Source organism: Palaemon carinicauda, chromosome 1, assembly GCF_036898095.1.
Source record: "Palaemon carinicauda isolate YSFRI2023 chromosome 1, ASM3689809v2, whole genome shotgun sequence".
NCBI classification, from domain to species: Eukaryota; Metazoa; Arthropoda; class Malacostraca; order Decapoda; family Palaemonidae; genus Palaemon; species Palaemon carinicauda.
In genome coordinates, this window is record NC_090725.1 from 298,320,483 (window position 1) to 298,338,125 (window position 17,643).

Here is a 17,643-nt window from a genome sequence, read left to right on the forward strand (position 1 = left end):
GATTTATTTACACAACAATTTAGTGTGTTCGTTTATATTATGTTCAAAATTTACACAACAATTTAGTGTTCGTTTTTATTATATTCAAGATTTATTTACACAACATTTTAGTGTGTTCGTTTTTATTATATTCAAGATTTATTTACACAACATTTTAGTGTGTTCGAGTTTATTATATTCAAGATTTATTTACACAACAATATAGTGTGTTCGTTTTTATTATATTCAAGATCTATTTACAAAACATTTTAGTGTGTTCGTTTTTATTATATTAAAGATTTATTTACACGACAATTTAGTGTATTCGTTTTTTATTATATTCAAGATTTATTTACACAACAATTTAGTGTATTCGTTTTTATTATATTCAATATTTATTTACACAACAATTTAGTGTGTTCGTTTTTATTATATTCAAGATTTATTTACACAACATTTTAGTGTGTTCGTTTTTATTATATTCAAGATTTATTTACACAACATTTTAGTGTGTTTGTTTTTATTATATTCAAGATTTATTTACACAACAATTTAGTGTGTTCGTTTATATTATATTCGAAATTTACACAACAATTTAGTGTGTTCGTTTTTATTATTTCAAGATTTATTTACACAACAATTTAGTGTGTTCGTTTTTATTATATTAAAGATTTATTTACACGACAATTTAGTGTATTCGTTTTTATTATATTCAAGATTTATTTACACAACATTTTAGTGTGTTCATTTTTATTATATTCTAGATTTATTTACACAACATTTTAGTGTATTGGTTTTTTTTTATTATATTAGATATTTGTTTACACATTTTAATGTATTCCTTTTTATTATATTATTTTTGTTCTGATTTCAGAGAGAAACCTGATTACTTAAAAGACATAGCAGCTCTTCGAATAAAAGGTATGTCAAAAAAATACTACAGTATATTATTTTAATATTAATTTACTACTTGCCATTACTTCCATAAAGATAGAAAGTCAAGCCTATTGCATAATTACTTATTGGGGTCGGGTAGATATAACCCTAGAACACTGTTGTGGGTAATTTTCACCTTGCACCCATTTGTTTCATGAACGCACAGACGTATGGGTTGTGGCATCCCAGTGGGTCTATGTGTAGCTTCAGTTGGCTTATTAGTTCTCATGCTGGATGTAGTATATCCACATTCGTGCCATCTTGGGTCTGTGTATGTTTTGCTTTGGTTAAATTTTATCACATAACATACAAACTTGTATGGGTAATATTTACCCAATAACCTCGATACGATACAAACTTGTGTGGATAATATTTACCCCAAAACCGTATTAAAATACTAACATACGAAATTATGTGGGTAATATTTTTCCCCAAAATGTTCTTTGTTGCCAAGTGAAATTGAAAATTAAGATGATAATGTTGAAAGAGATTTTAAATAGGTCTGAAACTGACAAATATTATGAGCAACCCTCTAAATGTGATGTGCACAGTGATCAGTTTGATGAAATGGAGTTACAAAGTAGTGCGTGCAAGACACACGTACACCAACACCCCACAAGACATGGGGTGTCCAGCATGTAGGCCAACACCACCACTCTTCCACCAGTAAAGCCCAAGATCCATGCCTGCCTTCTCCCTCTGCTATCTCGGCTGTAAAGGCTGTTGCTAGGTACCGTAAAAGGCTCCAGAGTGCGGCTGTTAAAGGGTTAACGAAACCAGTCACTCCTGCTGCGTGTGCTGTCTCCTCTGCTGCTTGTGATGTCTTTGCTGCTGCTTGTGATGTCTCTGTTGTTGCCCGTGCTGTCTCTGCTGTTGCCCATGACGTCTCTTCTGCTACCTATGACGTCCCTTCTGCTGCCCATGACGTCTCTTCTGCTACCTATGACGTCCCTTCTGCTGCCCGTGATGTCTCTCCTGCTGCAAGTTTTTAATCTCAGTTTTTTTGTTAAATTTAACATTATTTTTTTTTTAATTTCTCAAATGTTATCGCTGAATTATCAGAACATAAGACTAGTAGTTTATGGACATTCTATGTTCTTAGACAGTTTGTGATGTAGGCAGGCAAACTTTCATTGATTCCTAATAGAACTTTATTCAGCACTCCTTAATGTTGCCAAAGTTTTTTCAACTTTACAAGGTATCTTGATTTCAGTCTTTAATTAATGAAAAGAAAACCAATGACTATACTGGCCAGAGTAGCCCTTCATGGAAGAAAAGTTAAATATATTGACAGAGTAGCCTAGTCCTCTGAGGAAGAAAATAGGCATAAGGACCCAAAGTAGACGGCGATATATGTAAAGAAAGTATTGATAGTGATAGTCAAAAAGTAGTCCTCTATATAGAAAGGAAGCAACAGCCAAAGCAACGAATTAGATATACTGAGTTAGGTATCATTGCTAGATTATGAAGGTATGCTAATGATCAATTGCAGGAGACTTTAACCAAATCCTTTACTAACATTCTCTAAGAGTCTATATCACTTATTACTTTACTTCCCACTTTTTATCTCCAAGGTCCGGGTCAGTTAGGGATAAAGATAGGCGGAAAACTACGCCGATTCCTAGTTGGCCTCTGTGACCTAATTAACAAAAAATTACTAACAATGGAAAGTACTCTACGAGTCTAAGTCGCCTCTTACTTTATTTCCAGCTTTTTAAATCTCTTGTGTCCGGGTCAGTTAGGCTTAAAGGAAAGACTTGCAAAAGTATGCCAATTCCTAGCTGACCTCTGTGACCTAATGTGCTGATTCCTGGCTGAGCCTGTCTGGGCTCAGTGAGGTGTAAAGGCACATCATAGCGCTCATGCGCGATTCACGCTGATTCCTGGCTTACTTCTATGACTCTGTCACGGGTTGGTTACAGTGTTAAAGGCGTGATGGTGTCCAGGTCAATTAGGCTGAAAGGAAAGACTTGCAAAAGTATGCCGATTCCTAGCTGACCTGTGACCTAATGTGCTGATTCCTGGCTGAGCCTGTCTGGGCTCAGTGAGGTGTAAAGGCACATCATAGCGCTCATGCGCGATTCACGCTGATTCCTGGCTTACTTCTGTGACTCTGTTACGGGTTGGTTACAGTGTTAAAGGCGTGATGGTGTCCGGGTCAGTTAGGCTGAAAGGAAAGACTTGCAAAAGTATGCCGATTCCTAGCTGACCTGTGACCTAATGTGCTGATTCCTGGCTGAGCCTGTCTGGGCTCAGTGAGGTGTAAAGGCATATCATAGCGCTTATGCGCGATTCACGCTGATTCCTGGCTTACTTCTGTGACTCTGTCACGGGTTGGTTACAGTGTTAAAGGCGTATTGGAACATCCGGTTTCTGGCGAAAGTCAGAAACCGGCTAGTAAACGGTTCCGTTACCTTATGGCGAGGGACTTAGAACCCCCCTCAAAATAAGGTTTCAGGATGTCGGGGTAGTCTCAATGTTGGGGTGATCACAAGCCTCTTGATTGTTACTACTTTGATCCGCTCTGGTTTGGGGTTCCAGAGACGCTCAAGTGTTGGTGACATGTGCTCCCAAAATGTGCTCGCAACACATGGAGGTGGGTGCATGGTACCGATCTTGTACAGTGGACGTCCCCCCTGTCTCGAAAGTCATGACCTCATCGTGGTGAGACAGTGGCAACATGCTTCATACATGGTGTGCTTCAATACACTACAAAATTTTATAAGCATGGCTAACTATGACCATAACACCATTGGTTTAAAGTCTCCTGCTTGTACTGGAAGGGAAAAGCACCTTTTGAACTTAATGATAATATTTCCTGCGGTTGAAATAGTTTCAACATATTATATTAGTATCAATAGCTCTAAAAATGCAAAGGGGGATAATACAGGAATAGTGATACAGTAGATTAAGTGGTACTTTTTTTGTTGGTTATCTTTAGATGAAATACATTTTGCAATCTTAAGTCAAATCACTTTATAGAACTTTGGACTTGATGGTCTTTAGGTAGGTCTTATTGTGTCAGGTATTTTGGGGGTAAAAAACTTGATTGCATAGAAGTATATCTTAAGGTACAAATTGCTGTATAGTGGTTAGGTTCATAGCTCATTTCTGTAAGGTAATTCTGAAAGCCTGGTTAAGGTAAGTTGTGAAATATCAAAGTTTTTATATAATTATCGAATGTGTAGTAGGTTTTAGGCACGTATAAAAAAATAGGTTTGTTGTAAAGTGTTTGTGAATGTCTTCTGCCCCCTATGTTTTTATAAAATAGTTTATTATTTTTCAGGTTTTTATAAAATAGTTTATTATTTTTCAGGTTTTTGTAAGTTTGTACCTATATAATAATTCAATTATGATCATTATTCTATTTTTAAATGCTATATAATCTATAAACTTCATACTATCTACCATAATATTTCTATGCAAATCTTTTAACAATTTATTCACCCGACATTTTTGTGCGTTCGTTTTTATTGTATTCGGGATTTATTTACCCGACATTTTTGTGCGTTCGTTTTTATTGTATTCGGGATTTATTTACCCGACATTTTTGTGCGTTCGTTTTTATTGTATTCGGGATTTATTTACCCGACATTTTTGTGCGTTCGTTTTTATTGTATTCGGGATTCATTTAATCGACATTTTTGTGCGTTCGTTTTTATTGTATTCGGGATTCATTTACCCGACATTTTTGTGCGTTCGTTTTTATTGTATTCGGGATTTATTTACCCGACATTTTTGTGCGTTCGTTTTTATTGTATTCGGGATTCATTTACCCGACATTTTTGTGCGTTCGTTTTTATTGTATTCGGGACTCGTTTACCCGACATTTTTGTGCGTTCGTTTTTATTGTATTCGGGATTTATTTACCCGACATTTTTGTGCGTTCGTTTTTATTGTATTCGGGATTTATTTACCCGACATTTTTGTGCGTTCGTTTTTATTGTATTCGGGATTTATTTACCCGACATTTTTGTGCGTTCGTTTTTATTGTATTCGGGATTCATTTACCCGACATTTTTGTGCGTTCGTTTTTATTGTATTCGGGATTTATTTACCCGACATTTTTGTGCGTTCGTTTTTATTGTATTCGGGATTCATTTACCCGACATTTTTGTGCGTTCGTTTTTATTGTATTCGGGATTCATTTACCCGACATTTTTGTGTGTTCGTTTTTATTGTATTCGGGATTTATTTACCCGACATTTTTTGCGTTCGTTTTTATTGTATTCGGGATTTATTTACCCGACATTTTTGTGCGTTCGTTTTTATTGTATTCGGGATTTATTTACACAACAAAAAATATTTTCTAAAGGTTTGAACTTTTGAAGTTCTACCGATTCAACTATCCGATTAGGAAGATCATTCCTCAACTTGGTCACAGCTGTCTCTTCTGCTGCGTGTGCTGTCTCTTCTGCTGCCCATGACGTCTCTTCTGCTGCCCGTGATGTCTCTCCTGCTGCAAGTTTTTAATCTTTCACTTTTTTTTTTTTTTTATTTAACATTAGTTTTTTATCGGAACAAAAGACTAGTAATTTATGGTCATTCTATGTTCTTAGACAGTTTGTGATTTGGGCAGGCAAACTTTCATTGATTGATAATAGAACTTTATTCAGCAGTCTTCAATATTGGCAAAGTTTTTTCAACTTTATAGGGTATTTTGATTTCAGTCTTTAATTAATGAAAAGAAAACAGGTGACTGTACTGTCCAGAGTAGCCCTTCATGGAAGAAAAGTTAAATATATTGACAGAGTAGCCTAGTCCTCTGAGGAAGAAAATAGGCATAAGGACCCAAAGTAGACGGCGATATATGTAAAGAAAGTATTGATAGTGATAGTCAAAAAGTAGTCCTCTATATAGAAAGGAAGCAACAGCCAAAGCAACGAATTAGATATACTGAGTTAGGTATCATTGCTAGATTATGAAGGTATGCTAATGATCAATTGCAGGAGACTTTAACCAAATCCTTTACTAACATTCTCTAAGAGTCTATATCACTTATTACTTTACTTCCCACTTTTTATCTCCAAGGTCCGGGTCAGTTAGGGATAAAGATAGGCGGAAAACTACGCCGATTCCTAGTTGGCCTCTGTGACCTAATTAACAAAAAATTACTAACAATGGAAAGTACTCTACGAGTCTAAGTCGCCTCTAGCTTTATTTCCAGCTTTTTATCTCCAAGGTCCGGGTCAGTTAGGGATAAAGATAGGCGGAAAACTACGCCGATTCCTAGTTGGCCTCTGTGACCTAATTAACAAAAAATTACTAACAATGGAAAGTACTCTACGAGTCTAAGTCGCCTCTTACTTTATTTCCAGCTTTTTAAATCTCTTGTGTCCGGGTCAGTTAGGCTTAAAGGAAAGACTTGCAAAAGTATGCCGATTCCTAGCTGACCTCTGTGACCTAATGTGCTGATTCCTGGCTGAGCCTGTCTGGGCTCAGTGAGGTGTAAAGGCACATCATAGCGCTCATGCGCGATTCACGCTGATTCCTGGCTTACTTCTGTGACTCTGTCACGGGTTGGTTACAGTGTTAAAGGCGTGATGGTGTCCGGGTCAGTTAGGCTGAAAGGAAAGACTTGCAAAAGTATGCCGATTCCTAGCTGACCTGTGACCTAATGTGCTGATTCCTGGCTGAGCCTGTCTGGGCTCAGTGAGGTGTAAAGGCACATCATAGCGCTTATGCGCGATTCACGCTGATTCCTGGCTTACTTCTGTGACTCTGTCACGGGTTGGTTACAGTGTTAAAGGCGTATTGGAACATCCGGTTTCTGGCGAAAGTCAGAAACCGGCTAGTAAACGGTTCCGTTACCTTATGGCGAGGGACTTAGAACCCCCCTCAAAATAAGGTTTCAGGATGTCGGGGTAGTCTCAATGTTGGGGTGATCACAAGCCTCTTGATTGTTACTACTTTGATCCGCTCTGGTTTGGGGTTCCAGAGACGCTCAAGTGTTGGTGACATGTGCTTCCAAAATGTGCTCGCAACACATGGAGGTGGGTGCATGGTACCGATCTTGTACAGTGGACGTCCCCCCTGTCTCGAAGGTCATGACCTCATCGTGGTGAGACAGTGGCAACATGCTCCATACATGGTGTGCTTCAATACACTACAAAATTTTATAAGCATGGCTAACTATGACCATAACACCATTGGTTTAAAGTCTCCTGCTTGTACTGAAAGGGAAAAGCACCTTTAGAACTTAATGATATTTCCTGCAGTTGAAATAGTTTCAACATATTACATTAGTATCAATAGCTCTAAAAAATGCAAAGGGGGATAATACAGGAATAGTGATGCAGTAGATTAAGTTGTACTTTTTTTGTTGGTTATCTTTAGATGAAATACATTTTGCAATCTTAAGTCAAATCACTTTATAGAACTTTGGACTAGATGGTCTTTAGGTAGGTCTTCTTGTGTCAGGTATTTTGGGGGTAAAAAACTTGATTGCATAGAAGTATATCTTAAGGTACAAATTGCTGTATAGTGGTTAGGTTCATAGCACATTTCTGTAAGGTAATTCTGAAAGCCTGGTTAAGGTAAGTTGTGAAATATCAAAGTTTTTATATAATTATCGAATGTGTAGCAGGTTTTAGGCGCGTATAAAAAATAGGTTTGTTGTAAAGTGTTTGTGAATGTCTTCTGCCCCCTATGTTTTTATAAAATAGTTTATTATTTTTCAGGTTTTTATAAAATAGTTTATCATTTTTCAGGTTTTTGTAAGTTTGTACCTATATAATAATTCAATTATGATCATTATTCTATTTTTAAATGCTATATAATCTATAAACTTCATACTATCTACCATGATATTTCTATGCAAATCTAACAATTTATTCACCCGACATTTTTGTGCGTTCGTTTTTATTGTATTCGGGATTTATTTACCCGACATTTTTGTGCGTTCGTTTTTATTGTATTCGGGATTTATTTACCCGACATTTTTGTGCGTTCGTTTTTATTGTATTCGGGATTTATTTACCCGACATTTTTGTGCGTTCGTTTTTATTGTATTCGGGATTTATTTACCCGACATTTTTGTGCGTTCGTTTTTATTGTATTCGGGATTTATTTACCCGACATTTTTGTGCGTTCGTTTTTATTGTATTCGGGATTTATTTACCCGACATTTTTGTGCGTTCGTTTTTATTGTATTCGGGATTTATTTACCCGACATTTTTGTGCGTTCGTTTTTATTGTATTCGGGATTTATTTACCCGACATTTTTGTGCGTTTGTTTTTATTGTATTCGGGATTTATTTACCCGACATTTTTGTGCGTTCGTTTTTATTGTATTCGGGATTTATTTACCCGACATTTTTGTGCGTTCGTTTTTATTGTATTCGGGATTCATTTACCCGACATTTTTGTGCGTTCGTTTTTATTGTATTCGGGATTCATTTACCCGACATTTTTGTGCGTTCGTTTTTATTGTATTCGGGATTCATTTACCCGACATTTTTGTGCGTTCGTTTTTATTGTATTCGGGATTCATTTACCCGACATTTTTGTGCGTTCGTTTTTATTGTATTCGGGATTCATTTACCCGACATTTTTGTGCGTTCGTTTTTATTGTATTCGGGATTCATTTACCCGACATTTTTGTGCGTTCGTTTTTATTGTATTCGGGATTCATTTACCCGACATTTTTGTGCGTTCGTTTTTATTGTATTCGGGATTCATTTACCCGACATTTTTGTGCGTTCGTTCTTATTGTATTCGGGATTCATTTACCCGACATTTTTGTGCGTTCGTTTTTATTGTATTCGGGATTCATTTACCCGACATTTTTGTGCGTTCGTTCTTATTGTATTCGGGATTCATTTACCCGACATTTTTGTGCGTTCGTTCTTATTGTATTCGGGATTCATTTACCCGACATTTTTGTGCGTTCGTTTTTATTGTATTCGGGATTCATTTACCCGACATTTTTGTGCGTTCGTTTTTATTGTATTCGGGATTCATTTACCCGACATTTTTGTGCGTTCGTTTTTATTGTATTCGGGATTCATTTACCCGACATTTTTGTGCGTTCGTTTTTATTGTATTCGGGATTCATTTACCCGACATTTTTGTGCGTTCGTTTTTATTGTATTCGGGATTCATTTACCCGACATTTTTGTGCGTTCGTTTTTATTGTATTCGGGATTCATTTACCCGACATTTTTGTGCGTTCGTTTTTATTGTATTCGGGATTTATTTACCCGACATTTTTTGCGTTCGTTTTTATTGTATTCGGGATTTATTTACCCGACATTTTTGTGCGTTCGTTTTTATTGTATTCGGGATTTAATTACACAACAAAAGATATTTTCTAAAGGTTTGAACTTTTGAAGTTCTACCGATTCAACTATCCGATTAGGAAGATCATTCCTCAACTTGGTCACAGCTGTCTCTTCTGCTGCGTGTGCTGTCTCTTCTGCTGCCCATGACGTCTCTTCTGCTGCCCATGACGTCTCTTCTGCTGCCCGTGATGTCTCTCCTGCTGCAAGTTTTTAATCTTTCACTTTTTTTTTTTATTTAACATTAGTTTTTTATCGGAACAAAAGACTAGTAATTTATGGTCATTCTATGTTCTTAGACAGTTTGTGATGTGGGCAGGCAAACTTTCATTGATTGATAATAGAACTTTATTCAGCAGTCTTCAATATTGGCAAAGTTTTTTCAACTTTATAGGGTATTTTGATTTCAGTCTTTAATTAATGAAAAGAAAACAGGTGACTGTACTGTCCAGAGTAGCCCTTCATGGAAGAAAAGTTAAATATATTGACAGAGTAGCCTAGTCCTCTGAGGAAGAAAATAGGCATAAGGACCCAAAGTAGACGGCGATATATGTAAGGAAAGTATTGATAGTGATAGTCAAAAAGTAGTCCTCTATATAGAAAGGAAGCAACAGCCAAAGCAACGAATTAGATATACTGAGTTAGGTATCATTGCTAGATTATGAAGGTATGCTAATGATCAATTGCAGGAGACTTTAACCAAATCCTTTACTAACATTCTCTAAGAGTCTATATCACTTATTACTTTACTTCCCACTTTTTATCTCCAAGGTCCGGGTCAGTTAGGGATAAAGATAGGCGGAAAACTACGCCGATTCCTAGTTGGCCTCTGTGACCTAATTAACAAAAAATTACTAACAATGGAAAGTACTCTACGAGTCTAAGTCGCCTCTAACTTTATTTCCAGCTTTTTATCTCCAAGGTCCGGGTCAGTTAGGGATAAAGATAGGCGGAAAACTACGCCGATTCCTAGTTGGCCTCTGTGACCTAATTAACAAAAAATTACTAACAATGGAAAGTACTCTACGAGTCTAAGTCGCCTCTTACTTTATTTCCAGCTTTTTAAATCTCTTGTGTCCGGGTCAGTTAGGCTTGAAGGAAAGACTTGCAAAAGTATGCCGATTCCTAGCTGACCTCTGTGACCTAATGTGCTGATTCCTGGCTGAGCCTGTCTGGGCTCAGTGAGGTGTAAAGGCACATCATAGCGCTCATGCGCGATTCACGCTGATTCCTGGTTTACTTCTGTGACTCTGTCACGGGTTGGTTACAGTGTTAAAGGCGTGATGGTGTCCGGGTCAGTTAGGCTGAAAGGAAAGACTTGCAAAAGTATGCCGATTCCTAGCTGACCTGTGACCTAATGTGCTGATTCCTGGCTGAGCCTGTCTGGGCTCAGTGAGGTGTAAAGGCACATCATAGCGCTTATGCGCGATTCACGCTGATTCCTGGCTTACTTCTGTGACTCTGTCACGGGTTGGTTACAGTGTTAAAGGCGTATTGGAACATCCGGTTTCTGGCGAAAGTCAGAAACCGGCTAGTAAACGGTTCCGTTACCTTATGGCGAGGGACTTAGAACCCCCCTAAAATAAGGTTTCAGGATGTCGGGGTAGTCTCAATGTTGGGGTGATCACAAGCCTCTTGATTGTTACTACTTTGATCCGCTCTGGTTTGGGGTTCCAGAGACGCTCAAGTGTTGGTGACATGTGCTCCCAAAATGTGCTCGCAACACATGGAGGTGGGTGCATGGTACCGATCTTGTACAGTGGACGTCCCCCCTGTCTCGAAGGTCATGACCTCATCGTGGTGAGACAGTGGCAACATGCTTCATACATGGTGTGCTTCAATACACTACAAAATTTTATAAGCATGGCTAACTATGACCATAACACCATTGGTTTAAAGTCTCCTGCTTGTACTGGAAGGGAAAAGCACCTTTAGAACTTAATGATAATATTTCCTGCGGTTGAAATAGTTTCAACATATTATATTAGTATCAATAGCTCTAAAAAATGCAAAGGGGGATAATACAGGAATAGTGATACAGTAGATTAAGTGGTACTTTTTTTGTTGGTTATCTTTAGATGAAATACATTTTGCAATCTTAAGTCAAATCACTTTATAGAACTTTGGACTTGATGGTCTTTAGGTAGGTCTTATTGTGTCAGGTATTTTGGGGGTAAAAAACTTGATTGCATAGAAGTATATCTTAAGGTAAAAATTGCTGTATAGTGGTTAGGTTCATAGCTCATTTCTGTAAGGTAATTCTGAAAGCCTGGTTAAGGTAAGTTGTGCAATATCAAAGTTTTTATATAATTATCGAATGTGTAGTAGGTTTTAGGCACGTATAAAAAAATAGGTTTGTTGTAAAGTGTTTGTGAATGTCTTCTGCCCCCTATGTTTTTATAAAATAGTTTATTATTTTTCAGGTTTTTATAAAATAGTTTATTATTTTTCAGGTTTTTGTAAGTTTGTACCTATATAATAATTCAATTATGATCATTATTCTATTTTTAAATGCTATATAATCTATAAACTTCATACTATCTACCATAATATTTCTATGCAAATCTTTTAACAATTTATTCACCCGACATTTTTGTGCGTTCGTTTTTATTTTATTCGGGATTTATTTACCCGACATTTTTGTGCGTTCGTTTTTATTGTATTCGGGATTTATTTACCCGACATTTTTGTGCGTTCGTTTTTATTGTATTCGGGATTTATTTACCCGACATTTTTGTGCGTTCGTTTTTATTGTATTCGGGATTTATTTACCCGACATTTTTGTGCGTTCGTTTTTATTGTATTCGGGATTTATTTACCCGACATTTTTGTGCGTTCGTTTTTATTGTATTCGGGATTCATTTACCCGACATTTTTGTGCGTTCGTTTTTATTGTATTCGGGATTCATTTACCCGACATTTTTGTGCGTTTTTTTATTGTATTCGGGATTCATTTACCCGACATTTTTGTGCGTTCGTTTTTATTGTATTCGGGATTCATTTACCCGACATTTTTGTGCGTTCGTTTTTATTGTATTCGGGATTTATTTACCCGACATTTTTGTGCGTTCGTTTTTATTGTATTCGGGATTTATTTACCCGACATTTTTGTGCGTTCGTTTTTATTGTATTCGGGATTTATTTACCCGACATTTTTGTGCGTTCGTTTTTATTGTATTCGGGATTCATTTACCCGACATTTTTGTGCGTTCGTTTTTATTGTATTCGGGATTCATTTACCCGACATTTTTGTGCGTTCGTTTTTATTGTATTCGGGATTCATTTACCCGACATTTTTGTGCGTTCGTTTTTATTGTATTCGGGATTCATTTACCCGACATTTTTGTGCGTTCGTTTTTATTGTATTCGGGATTCATTTACCCGACATTTTTGTGCGTTCGTTTTTATTGTATTCGGGATTCATTTACCCGACATTTTTTGCGTTCGTTTTTATTGTATTCGGGATTTATTTACCCGACATTTTTGTGCGTTCGTTTTTATTGTATTCGGGATTTATTTACACAACAAAAAATATTTTCTAAAGGTTTGAACTTTTGAAGTTCTACCGATTCAACTATCCGATTAGGAAGATCATTCCTCAACTTGGTCACAGCTGTCTCTTCTGCTGCGTGTGCTGTCTCTTCTGCTGCCCATGACGTCTCTTCTGCTGCCCGTGATGTCTCTCCTGCTGCAAGTTTTTAATCTTTCACTTTTTTTTTTTTTATTTAACATTAGTTTTTTATCGGAACAAAAGACTAGTAATTTATGGTCATTCTATGTTCTTAGACAGTTTGTGATGTGGGCAGGCAAACTTTCATTGATTGATAATAGAACTTTATTCAGCAGTCTTCAATATTGGCAAAGTTTTTTCAACTTTATAGGGTATTTTGATTTCAGTCTTTAATTAATGAAAAGAAAACAGGTGACTGTACTGTCCAGAGTAGCCCTTCATGGAAGAAAAGTTAAATATATTGACAGAGTAGCCTAGTCCTCTGAGGAAGAAAATAGGCATAAGGACCCAAAGTAGACGGCGATATATGTAAGGAAAGTATTGATAGTGATAGTCAAAAAGTAGTCCTCTATATAGAAAGGAAGCAACAGCCAAAGCAACGAATTAGATATACTGAGTTAGGTATCATTGCTAGATTATGAAGGTATGCTAATGATCAATTGCAGGAGACTTTAACCAAATCCTTTACTAACATTCTCTAAGAGTCTATATCACTTATTACTTTACTTCCCACTTTTTATCTCCAAGGTCCGGGTCAGTTAGGGATAAAGATAGGCGGAAAACTACGCCGATTCCTAGTTGGCCTCTGTGACCTAATTAACAAAAAATTACTAACAATGGAAAGTACTCTACGAGTCTAAGTCGCCTCTAACTTTATTTCCAGCTTTTTATCTCCAAGGTCCGGGTCAGTTAGGGATAAAGATAGGCGGAAAACTACGCCGATTCCTAGTTGGCCTCTGTGACCTAATTAACAAAAAATTACTAACAATGGAAAGTACTCTACGAGTCTAAGTCGCCTCTTACTTTATTTCCAGCTTTTTAAATCTCTTGTGTCCGGGTCAGTTAGGCTTAAAGGAAAGACTTGCAAAAGTATGCCGATTCCTAGCTGACCTCTGTGACCTAATGTGCTGATTCCTGGCTGAGCCTGTCTGGGCTCAGTGAGGTGTAAAGGCACATCATAGCGCTCATGCGCGATTCACGCTGATTCCTGGCTTACTTCTGTGACTCTGTCACGGGTTGGTTACAGTGTTAAAGGCGTGATGGTGTCCGGGTCAGTTAGGCTGAAAGGAAAGACTTGCAAAAGTATGCCGATTCCTAGCTGACCTGTGACCTAATGTGCTGATTCCTGGCTGAGCCTGTCTGGGCTCAGTGAGGTGTAAAGGCACATCATAGCGCTTATGCGCGATTCACGCTGATTCCTGGCTTACTTCTGTGACTCTGTCACGGGTTGGTTACAGTGTTAAAGGCGTATTGGAACATCCGGTTTCTGGCAAAAGTCAGAAACCGGCTAGTAAACGGTTCCGTTACCTTATGGCGAGGGACTTAGAACCCCCCTCAAAATAAGGTTTCAGGATGTCGGGGTAGTCTCAATGTTGGGGTGATCACAAGCCTCTTGATTGTTACTACTTTGATCCGCTCTGGTTTGGGGTTCCAGAGACGCTCAAGTGTTGGTGACATGTGCTTCCAAAATGTGCTCGCAACACATGGAGGTGGGTGCATGGTACCGATCTTGTACAGTGGACGTCCCCCCTGTCTCGAAGGTCATGACCTCATCGTGGTGAGACAGTGGCAACATGCTTCATACATGGTGTGCTTCAATACACTACAAAATTTTATAAGCATGGCTAACTATGACCATAACACCATTGGTTTAAAGTCTCCTGCTTGTACTGAAAGGGAAAAGCACCTTTAGAACTTAATGATATTTCCTGCAGTTGAAATAGTTTCAACATATTACATTAGTATCAATAGCTCTAAAAAATGCAAAGGGGGATAATACAGGAATAGTGATGCAGTAGATTAAGTGGTACTTTTTTTGTTGGTTATCTTTAGATGAAATACATTTTGCAATCTTAAGTCAAATCACTTTATAGAACTTTGGACTTGATGGTCTTTAGGTAGGTCTTATTGTGTCAGGTATTTTGGGGGTAAAAAACTTGATTGCATAGAAGTATATCTTAAGGTACAAATTGCTGTATAGTGGTTAGGTTCATAGCACATTTCTGTAAGGTAATTCTGAAAGCCTGGTTAAGGTAAGTTGTGAAATATCAAAGTTTTTATATAATTATCGAATGTGTAGCAGGTTTTAGGCGCGTATAAAAAAATAGGTTTGTTGTAAAGTGTTTGTGAATGTCTTCTGCCCCCTATGTTTTTATAAAATAGTTTATTATTTTTCAGGTTTTTATAAAATAGTTTATCATTTTTCAGGTTTTTGTAAGTTTGTACCTATATAATAATTCAATTATGATCATTATTCTATTTTTAAATGCTATATAATCTATAAACTTCATACTATCTACCATGATATTTCTATGCAAATCTAACAATTTATTCACCCGACATTTTTGTGCGTTCGTTTTTATTGTATTCGGGATTTATTTACCCGACATTTTTGTGCGTTCGTTTTTATTGTATTCGGGATTTATTTACCCGACATTTTTGTGCGTTCGTTTTTATTGTATTCGGGATTTATTTACCCGACATTTTTGTGCGTTCGTTTTTATTGTATTCGGGATTTATTTACCCGACATTTTTGTGCGTTCGTTTTTATTGTATTCGGGATTTATTTACCCGACATTTTTGTGCGTTCGTTTTTATTGTATTCGGGATTCATTTACCCGACATTTTTGTGCGTTCGTTTTTATTGTATTCGGGATTCATTTACCCGACATTTTTGTGCGTTCGTTTTTATTGTATTCGGGATTCATTTACCCGACATTTTTGTGCGTTCGTTTTTATTGTATTCGGGATTTATTTACCCGACATTTTTTGCGTTCGTTTTTATTGTATTCGGGATTTATTTACCCGACATTTTTGTGCGTTCGTTTTTATTGTATTCGGGATTTATTTACACAACAAAAAATATTTTCTAAAGGTTTGAACTTTTGAAGTTCTACCGATTCAACTATCCGATTAGGAAGATCATTCCTCAACTTGGTCACAGCTGTCTCTTCTGCTGCGTGTGCTGTCTCTTCTGCTGCCCATGACGTCTCTTCTGCTGCCCGTGATGTCTCTCCTGCTGCAAGTTTTTAATCTTTCACTTTTTTTTTTTTTATTTAACATTAGTTTTTTATCGGAACAAAAGACTAGTAATTTATGGTCATTCTATGTTCTTAGACAGTTTGTGATGTGGGCAGGCAAACTTTCATTGATTGATAATAGAACTTTATTCAGCAGTCTTCAATATTGGCAAAGTTTTTTCAACTTTATAGGGTATTTTGATTTCAGTCTTTAATTAATGAAAAGAAAACAGGTGACTGTACTGTCCAGAGTAGCCCTTCATGGAAGAAAAGTTAAATATATTGACAGAGTAGCCTAGTCCTCTGAGGAAGAAAATAGGCATAAGGACCCAAAGTAGACGGCGATATATGTAAAGAAAGTATTGATAGTGATAGTCAAAAAGTAGTCCTCTATATAGAAAGGAAGCAACAGCCAAAGCAACGAATTAGATATACTGAGTTAGGTATCATTGCTAGATTATGAAGGTATGCTAATGATCAATTGCAGGAGACTTTAACCAAATCCTTTACTAACATTCTCTAAGAGTCTATATCACTTATTACTTTACTTCCCACTTTTTATCTCCAAGGTCCGGGTCAGTTAGGGATAAAGATAGGCGGAAAACTACGCCGATTCCTAGTTGGCCTCTGTGACCTAATTAACAAAAAATTACTAACAATGGAAAGTACTCTACGAGTCTAAGTCGCCTCTAACTTTATTTCCAGCTTTTTATCTCCAAGGTCCGGGTCAGTTAGGGATAAAGATAGGCGGAAAACTACGCCGATTCCTAGTTGGCCTCTGTGACCTAATTAACAAAAAATTACTAACAATGGAAAGTACTCTACGAGTCTAAGTCGCCTCTTACTTTATTTCCAGCTTTTTAAATCTCTTGTGTCCGGGTCAGTTAGGCTTAAAGGAAAGACTTGCAAAAGTATGCCGATTCCTAGCTGACCTCTGTGACCTAATGTGCTGATTCCTGGCTGAGCCTGTCTGGGCTCAGTGAGGTGTAAAGGCACATCATAGCGCTCATGCGCGATTCACGCTGATTCCTGGCTTACTTCTGTGACTCTGTCACGGGTTGGTTACAGTGTTAAAGGCGTGATGGTGTCCGGGTCAGTTAGGCTGAAAGGAAAGACTTGCAAAAGTATGCCGATTCCTAGCTGACCTGTGACCTAATGTGCTGATTCCTGGCTGAGCCTGTCTGGGCTCAGTGAGGTGTAAAGGCACATCATAGCGCTTATGCGCGATTCACGCTGATTCCTGGCTTACTTCTGTGACTGTCACGGGTTGGTTACAGTGTTAAAGGCGTATTGGAACATCCGGTTTCTGGCGAAAGTCAGAAACCGGCTAGTAAACGGTTCCGTTACCTTATGGCGAGGGACTTAGAACCCCCCTCAAAATAAGGTTTCAGGATGTCGGGGTAGTCTCAATGTTGGGGTGATCACAAGCCTCTTGATTGTTACTACTTTGATCCGCTCTGGTTTGGGGTTCCAGAGACGCTCAAGTGTTGGTGACATGTGCTTCCAAAATGTGCTCGCAACACATGGAGGTGGGTGCATGGTACCGATCTTGTACAGTGGACGTCCCCCCTGTCTCGAAGGTCATGACCTCATCGTGGTGAGACAGTGGCAACATGCTTCATACATGGTGTGCTTCAATACACTACAAAATTTTATAAGCATGGCTAACTATGACCATAACACCATTGGTTTAAAGTCT

General features: G+C 37.6%; 1 long non-coding RNA gene across 1 annotated transcript in view; it reads left to right on the top strand.

The window, feature by feature from the left end:
* Window positions 1–17,643, top strand: part of LOC137645309 (uncharacterized) — a 63,294-nt gene that overhangs the window by 3,784 nt on the left and 41,867 nt on the right. The window contains exon 2 of the long non-coding RNA XR_011045299.1: window positions 854–900. This is a non-coding gene — a long non-coding RNA (uncharacterized lncRNA). The remainder of the gene's footprint in view (window positions 1–853; window positions 901–17,643) is intronic.